Genomic DNA, 9,382 nt, shown 5'->3' with positions numbered 1-9,382 from the left:
GCCATCTTTCCAGCCTTGCCATCAGAAAGGGCAGTGAAGGTATCAAGGCCTTGTTTTCCTTATGGCTCTATAATATATTCACCATAATATTTCTTAGTAAATATTATTGAATGAATAGCTATAAGTAACTAGACTGAATTAGAATTAGTAGTAATTAGTACTAGTAATTAATAATTTAAAAGTAATTAGAAGAATTAGGTCTTCTTAAAAATATTTATTTTGTGTATATATGTATGGGTGTGTATGAGTGCCAGGGTATGTGTTTATAAAAGTTAAGACAACTTATGGAAGTCAATTCTTGCCTTCCGCTCTGTGGGTAACAAAGATTGAACTCAGGACATCAGGCTTGGCAGCAAACAGCTTTACTCACTGGACCATCTTGCTGGTCCCTAGACTAATCATATTCTGTGATTGATGTTTGAAGTATGTTTTATTATATTATATTAACTATTCAGAAAGTAATGGAATTCCACCTAGGCCAGGAATTTTTTTTTGTTTTGGTTATTTTTTGAGACAGTTTACTATGTAGCTCTGGCTTCCCTCAAAGTCGCTATGTAGACCAGTCTGGCCTGGAACTCAGAGATCCACCATCTGCCTCTGCCTTTAGAGTGCTAGGAATAAAGGCGTATGCCATCACTCCTGGTGAGCCAGGATTTCTTTTTCTTTTCTTTTTTTTTTAAAGACTTATTTATTTATTTTATTTTTATTTATATGAGTACAGTGTAGCTGTCTTCAGACCCACCAGAAGAGGGCATCGGACCCCATTACAGATGGGAATTGAACTCATGTCCTCTGGAACAGCAGTCAGTGCTCTTAACTGCTGAGCCATTTCTCCAGCCCCAGGATTTCTTAAAAGTGGCAATATAGACTTTTGGGAGAAATGGTAGCTAATCTTGGTTGTCAACTTGATGCACCTGGAAAAGGGAAATCACAGTTGAAGAATTAGCTGATTGGGCAACGGGGCCCCTATTTGAGAGACCATTCATTTAGATTATATATCTCCTGGAATTGCCAAAGGAAGTAGAAGAGCTTTTAAAAAAAAGTTGGAGAATGACTTTTCTCTGTATTTTATTCATTTAAAGTATGAATTGTCTATATAGGTACCGAAGAAACTTCTAAAAGTACAGTTCTGTCAGTTTAGAGTATCATGAAGATGTAGGATGCAGGTATGAAGATTCAGCAAATTGGTTGACTTAAAAAAAATTAAAACCAGGTGTGGTGGCGCACACCTTTAATCCCAGCACTCGGGAGGCAGAGGCAGGCGTGTATCTGAGTTCGAGGCCAGCCTGGTCTACAAAGTGAGTTCCAGGACAGCCAGAGCTATACAGAGAAACCCTGTCTCGAAAAACAAAAACAAACAAACAAAAAATTAAAGACTGAAACTGAAATATCAACCTAAGAAAATAAGCATGGCTCACCCATAATGTTACTACGCTGATTCCAACTTGGAGCTTTAAGATTAGTTCTATTTTGTTGTATCTTGTACGTGGTAGAGTGTGAGTTGCTTTTTTAATCTCTTAAAATTATGTTTATTCATTTTATTTTGTGTGTTTTGTCTGTGTGTCTGTCGGTATATCACATGTGTGCTTGGTGCTTTTGGAGGTTAGAAGAGGGTATCAGACGACCTGAAACTGGACTCATGGATGGTTTTTAACCACCGCATGTGTTGGGAATCAAAACCAGGTCCTCTGCAAAAACAAAGTGCTCTTAATCTCTGAGCCATCTTCCCTACCCTTGGAAATTGCTTTTGGAAGATGGACTCTTATTATTTATTTATCTTGGTTTTTGGAAACAAGATCTTGATATATAGCATCATGACCAACGTTCATGTCTTATTAATAAGCATGAACTTATTCCTAATATTCTTCACCTTAGGAGCTCTGTTTAGCTTCTCTGAGTATGTGGCTTAATGATATATTACCAATAGCTGCTTGCTTATCTTTTAAAATCCTGAGGGCACCTGATGCTATCTTCTAAGAACAATGGCCCAATTTTGGCTTTAGTTGATGGGGAAGCATTACTTAACTCTGTAAATGAGAACTCCTGAAGAACATCACAGAGGCAAACATTTGTATGTTAATTGACCATAATTTTATTGCTATGAACCAGTGATATCAAATATCTCTCTGTTCCTCTGTCTGGATGGAGGTTCTAATTACTTTTTTCTCAGATAGGTGTGTGGGAGAGAGAGGAAATATGACTTATTTTCTTAGTTAGAGGTTTCTATATTGAAAGAACCTGCACCTGAGGATTCACCCATAATACTTGGTGTTAGAGATGAAAGAACATAGGCTTTGGGCCAGGATGCTAGAATGCAGTGGTTCTCAACCGTGGCTCACAACCTCTCTGGTAGTCAAACGATCTTTTCACAGGGGTCACCTAAGACCTTTGGAAACCACAGATATTTACATTATGACTCATAACAGTAGCAAAATTAGAGTTATGAAGAAGCAATGAAATAATGTTATGGTTGGGAGTCGGCAACATGAGTAGCTGTAATAAAGGCCTGCAACATTAGAAGATTAAGAACCACTACTGTAAAGAGATAGGCTTTGAGGAGACTGATGTCAGTTGTTATGGTTAGAGAGTGGCAAAAGAAAACAAAAGAAAAACCAAGTATCAGTGGAAGCATTAAGGCCTCCTTGTTTTCCAGTGGGAAATGGGAAGATGGAATTAGAGCTGCAAGGATGAAGGGAAACAGGCTTGAGGGAAAGGATGGTTTGCATTAAAGGGCCAACGGAGTAAATAAGGCATGAAAATGCATTCCACAATATCCCCGAGGCCCTATACTCTTTGTATTGTTTTACAATATCAATTATACAAGATAATCCAAAGAAGCTGAGATTACATTCCTAAGATAGCATTTACCCATACGTGTATCAGCAGTAAAGTGGAAAGGTAGTTGGTTGTTTACTATTGTGAGAAAAGCTTGTGTCTGAGGTAAGACAGACTTTAATTTTTATTAATTAGTGTGTGTGCAAGTGCATATGCATATTTGTGCATAATGTGTAGGTCAGTAGTCAATATTAGATGTCTACCTCAATTGTTCTCTATCTTATTGTTTTAAACCAGTCTCTCACAGAACCTAGAGCTTACTGATTCATCCAAACTGACTGGCCAGCAAGCCACAGTGATTTGTTTCTGCCTCTCCAGGGCTGGGATGACAGGTGCATGCCACAACCAGCAATTTATATCTGTGCTAGGGATCCAGACTCAGGCTCTCATGGTTATGCAGCAGGTACTTGTCTGAGTCATCTCTCTAGACAAACCTGATTTCAATATTTTTAACTTATGGTTTTTTTTTTGCCTGTATATATGTCTGTGTGAGGGTGTTGGATCCCCTGAAATATGAGTTACAGACAGTTGTAAACTGCCATGCAGTGCTGGGAATTGAACCCAGGACCTCTGGAAGAGCAGCCAGTGCTCTTAACCACTGAGCCATTTCTCTGGCCCCTCAAATTTCTATTCTGCTACTTTTATTTTGGAAGATTTATTAATTTATTAATCCCAGTTCCAGAAGATCTGGCATCCTCATCCTCTGGCCTCCTCAGGCACTGGACATGCACATGCTGCAGCCACACATGCAGGCAAAATACTCATACATAAAAATAATAAAAAGATTAACTCTTGTGGATGGCTGTGCACCATGTTTATACAGGACCCATGGAGGTCAGCAACGGCTGTCTAATCCTCTGAAGTTGGAGATACTTGTTAGCTGCCACGTGAGTGCTGGGAACTGACACTGAGTCCTCTACAAGAGCAAAAAAAATACTCCTAACTGCTAAGCCATCTGTCCAAACACAGACATAATTTAAAATTTCTATTCTAACCCAGCACATGCCTTTATCCCAGCACTAAAGAATTCAAAGCCAACCTCTCTGCAGAGGGAGTTCCAGGACAGCAAGGGCTACACAGAAAAAATCTGTCTCAAAAAAAGCCGGATGTGGTGGCGCACGCCTTTAATCCCAGCACTTGGGAGGCAGAGGCAGGCGGATTTCTGAGTTCAAGGCCAGCCTGGTCTACAAAGTGAGTTTCAGGACAGCCAGGGCTATACAGAGAAACCCTGTCTCGGAAAATCAAAAAAAAAAAAAAAAAACAAAACAAACAAACAAGAAAACAAAAACAAAAACAAAAAAATGATTCTGCCATTTCTAATGTGTGAACTTGTTTTGTTTTAACACTATCTGGCTGTTACTGTACATTTTTTCTTTTAAAGACAGATTTATTTTTATTTAATGGCTATGAATGTTCTGCTTGGGTTTATATATGTGCAATGCATGTGTGCTTGGTACCTGCAGAAACCAGAAGAGGGCATCAGATCACCTAGAACTGGACTGTAAGTCACCAAGTGGGTGGTGGGACCTGAAAGTGTAGCCTCCTCAAGAGCAACAAGTGCTTTTAACTATTGAGCTACCTCTCCAGCCCCCAGTTTTGTACTTAGTACCTTTTTGGGAGTGTGTCATAAATGTATCCAATAGAATCCTCACATTTTACCTCTCCTGGGCATATACCCAGAAGATGTTCCAACTGGTAATTAGGACACATGCTCCACTATGTTCATAGCAGCCTTATTTATAATAGCCAGAAGCTGGAAAGAACCCAGATGTCCCTCAACAGAGGAATGGATACAGAAAATGTGGTACATTTACACAATGGAGTACTACTCAGCTATTAAAAACAATGAATTTATGAAATTTCTTAGGCAAATGGATATATCTGGAGGATATCATCCTGAGTGAGGTAACCCAATCACAAAAGAAGTCATTAGATATGCACTCACTGATAAGTGGATATTAGCTCAGAAACCTAGAATACCCAAGATACAATTTGCAAAACACAAGAAAATCAAGAAGAAGGAAGACCAACGCATGGATACTTCATTCCTCCTTAGAGTAGGGAATAAAATACCCATGGAAGGAGTAACAGAGACAAAGTTTAGAACTAAGATGAAAGGATGGGCCATCCAGAGACTGCCCCACCCTGGGGTCCATCCCATAATCAGCCACCAAACGCAGACACTATTGAAAATGTCAGCAAGATTTTGCTGAAAGGACCCAGATATAGCTGTCTCTTGTGAGGCTATGCCAGTGCCTGGCAAATACAGAAGTGGATGCTCACAGTCATCTATTGGATGGAACACAGGGCTCCCAATGGAGGAGCTAGAGAAAATACCCAAGGAGCTGAAGGGGTCTGCAACCCTATAGGAGGAACAACAATATGAACTAATCAGTACCCCCAGAGCTCGTGTCTCAAGCATATGTATCAGAAGATGGCCTAGTCGGCCATCATTGGAAAGAGAGGCCCCTTGGTCTTACAAACTTTATATGTCTCAGTACAGGGGAACGCCAGGGCCAAGAAGTGGGAGTGGGTGGGGAGGGGAGCGGGGAGGGGGGTATAGGGAACTTTTGGGATAGCATTGGAAATTTAAATGAAGAAAATTTAAAAAAAAATCCTCACATTTTTAATGGCTGGCTTTACTGTGAAGGGAATTGTGTCCTAGAATCTCCTCTGAGGGTGTACGTGTGCTTTACTGTTGCTCTTTCTCTCCCTCTCCCCACTTCCTCTCTCTGTTAAGTAAAGGACTCAGAACAAAGTTCTTTTAGTCAACTTTGTCTTCTAATTTATTAATACACTTAACACAAGAAACAAGTTCAGGGAGTGGGGTTTTCTTAGTCGGAAACTTAGACCCACACTGTGCTGGTAACTTTCGTATCCATTCTCCATATTTCAAAGCCAGCATTCACTGGTTCAACTACTGAAACCATGAGGGATTGTCTGATGTTAAAGGTATGGAGATAACTTAGTGGTCACTCACTGTCCTGGGTAGGTTTTGTCAACCTGACACAAACTTGAGTCATTTGCGATGAGGAAACTTCAACAGAGGAATTACCACCATCAGATGCCTGTGGACACGTCTGTGAGTTGTTTTCTTGATTAATGATTGGTGTGGGAGGGCCTAACCCAGTGTGGGATGTTGAGAATACCAGGTGCATTGTTAACATCCCCGGTCCAGAGTGGAGCACTTGTTACAATAGCTGAATTAGCTGAAAGTCCAGTTACTTAAAATTCCTCCTTCCCCAGGCTGGCCTCAAACTCAGAAATCTGCCTGTCTCTGCCTCCCAAGTGCTGGGATTAAAGGCGTGCGCCACCACTGCCCGGGTAAATTCCTCCTTTCTTTTCATGACTAATTTGCTCATCATTTTAAGGCTGAAAAATATCATTGTCTGGATATATTGAGGCTGATTTACCCATCCTTCCACTGAAACTTCCATCAACATGGATGGGAGCATAACTCAGTTGCATAGTCTGTGTGAAATTCTGGGTGGCTTCTCACCAATAAGCCAGAGATGCTGGCAGACACAATTCAGGCATTTGGGGAAGTAGAGAAGGTAGGATAAAAGAGTAAGGCAACTGTTGGTTACATAGTATCTCAGAGGCCAGCCCAGGCTACATGAGAACCTGCCTCAAAAATAAGCAAAGCTTTCATTAACATCCACAAACAAGTTTTTGTTTGTACGTAATTTTTCACTTTAGATTAAAGCCAGGGAATGCAACTTCTGTATTGTATGGTAATACAGATACTATAGCTTTCTTTTGTTTTTTTTTTTCATAAAGAAACTGACAAACTCTTTCAAAGTGTCTGTACTATTTCACACTCCCTGCCACTTTACATCCTCCGCAGCATTAGGTGGTGCTCCATTCTGGATCTTGGCCATTCTAATGGGTGTTGCTTTTTGTTTTTGTTTTTAAGCTTTATTTATTTTTTATTATATGTAAGTACACTGCAGCTGTCTTCAGACACTCCAGAAAAGGGCACCAGATCTCATTACGGATGGTTGTGAGCCACCATGTGGTTGCTGGGATTTGCACCTCGGACCTTCGGAAGAGCAGTCGGGTGCTCTTACCCACTGAGCCATCTCACCAGCCCGTTTTTTGTTTTTTAATCTATCTATTTACCTATCTGCCTTGGACTGACCTCAGTTGGTTCCTCACTCCGAGGGAGAATCAGAGTCCCCGTACAGGTGGGCAGGAGTCAACGAAAAGGTGACAAACAGGGGGCTGGTGAGATGGCTCAGTGGGTAAGAGCACCCGACTGCTCTTCCAAAGGTCCAGAGTTCAAATCCCAGCAACCACATGGTGGCTCACAACCATCCATCACAAGATCTGGCGTCCTCTTCTGGAGTGTCTGAAGACAGCTACAGTGTACTTACATATAATAAATAAATAAATCTTTAAAAAAAAAAAAGAAAAGAAAAGGTGACAAACAGACTCGAACAAAAGGGAGTGTTGTATCTGAATGTAATTTCTCAAATCAAGCACCAGACTTACAATACAGAAGAAAAACAAGAAAGCTAGGTGATACAATAGCCAAGGTACATCGAGGTGTATAATGGTTCTTTACACAAAACAAAGAAAATGCATACATAAAAAGATGGCGGGAGCCAGGCAGTGTTTCTAACTGAGATAGGAACAACCCTATCTAAGATCAGCTAAACACAGGAGCCAGGTGAATGGTCTGATGCAATGTTAATCTATTGTTAAACCCACCACCAGGGGTCCCTTAGTAAACACCTAATTATGTTATTCCTCTGGGCCTAGTGAAAAACATGCAGCAGGGGAATTCCGTCCTACTCACCCTTTCATGAATAATACAATACTTCAGCTCCTCCTAAAACCACAACCCACCTTCTTTCTACTATTATGTAATGTAGGCTGCCATTCATGTCTGCAATGAGAATTCTAAGTTTACTATTTTGAACTAGCCCTGAGAATACTAGCTCCGATCTGGCAAACTGAGATGCCTGATTGCTGTCAGCACTGGGGCATTTCCTCTGGATGGATATCATTCTTACAAAATTCCAAGCCCAGGGTCAGCTCAATGACTGCCTAGGACATTGGTGAAGGCCAGACAGTAGAGTTCAACCTGATTTAGGAATTAGTAAAATCATTTCTTGGAGGCACCTATAATAAAACAATACTGAAAGAAAGCACACAGATCCATACACCGACTAATGCAGGGACAGGTTTGGAGCATTCGTGCCAAGGTTCCAGGAGACTGAGTTTCCGTGAAACTCTTTGCCTCGGGACCGCATCCAAGCCTTCAGGCCTGTCATGCAGACTTCACTCGAGTGGGTGTGGCACCCATCTATCTGTCTGTCTATATTTGTTCTTTTGTTCATTCATTTAGAATGGGCAGAAAATAGAATATTGCTTCTGATTATGTTGCAGGATAGAAATCCCATTCTGAATAGCTGACCTACTGTTGATGCTTGAATTTCTTATTGTTACAAATGAAGCTGTTTATTTTACTGGAAAAGAGAAATTTGGGTGTTATGTTTGTTGGTAGGTTAGAATGATGTATCTGAGACCCAGACCACAAAGTCTCTCCAGCTAGAGGCTGCCTTATTAATGAAGCCAAACCCAGATTTGAGAATAGGGCACTGCTGTGCTTGAAGGAATGGGAATCTGGGCAAAAGAGAAATATTTTCAAATCTTATTTTCTGTGTTTTTGAGGCAGGGTTTCTCTGTGTAGCCCTGGCTGTTCTGGAACTCACTCTGTAGATCAGGCAGCCACTGCAGGTGAGTGTTCAAGCCTGAGTTCTCCTAAAAACAATAATGAAGTTTAATACTTCAGGACAAACTTCTTGTTAAAGAATGAATCTGTTGCCTGATTACTAAGCTTTGAGCTAAACAAAGGATATTTACCATTTGCCACATACCAGACATTGTCAGATCATTTCAGATAGTGTTATCTTAATTTGCATAATTTTCCTTTGAAATATCTTGTTACTCTAATTACTCAAATGCCCTACCAGGGTTTCTCCTCCACTGTCCTGGCCTTTATCTTTGCCAGCCTTCCACGAGTCTTAGTCCTTTACTTATTTTATTTTATGTTAGTTTTGCCTAATAAATCCCTAGCCTCAGATGTCACTACTCTAAGGCAGCTTCCCCAGTCTATTAGCTTTTGTCCTCTCTTCATCCACCGTATCTCAAGGGCACAAGAAGCTCTGTGATTTGTCAGTAGCTGCCATTTCTGCTGAAATGTACACTTCACAAGGAGCCATGCCTGTGTCATTTTCTGTGTTGTCTATAGTGCCAAGTATAGTCTTCTACATACAAATGTTCAGTAAATAATTTGTCTAATTGTGTCAAAGGAATGCCCAAGTCAGAAGTTGACCTCTGGTCTCTCACCTCCCTTGAAATTACATCAGTTACAGAACCTAGCAGGAAGTATTTCTTAAATTACTAAAGAGAACCTTCTTCAATTCATTACGATTGCTCAACTTACCTCTTCAGTTTATTTCAGCTATAGATAGCTCTAGATATCTGTAAGAGCTATTCATTACTCTTACATACTGGCAAAGGTCTGGTTCTGAGATAA

The sequence above is a fragment of the Mus caroli genome, unplaced genomic scaffold (assembly GCF_978045245.1).
Source record: "Mus caroli unplaced genomic scaffold, Mus_caroli_1 scaffold_3, whole genome shotgun sequence".
NCBI classification, from domain to species: Eukaryota; Metazoa; Chordata; class Mammalia; order Rodentia; family Muridae; genus Mus; species Mus caroli.
This window is presented reverse-complemented; position numbering follows the sequence as displayed.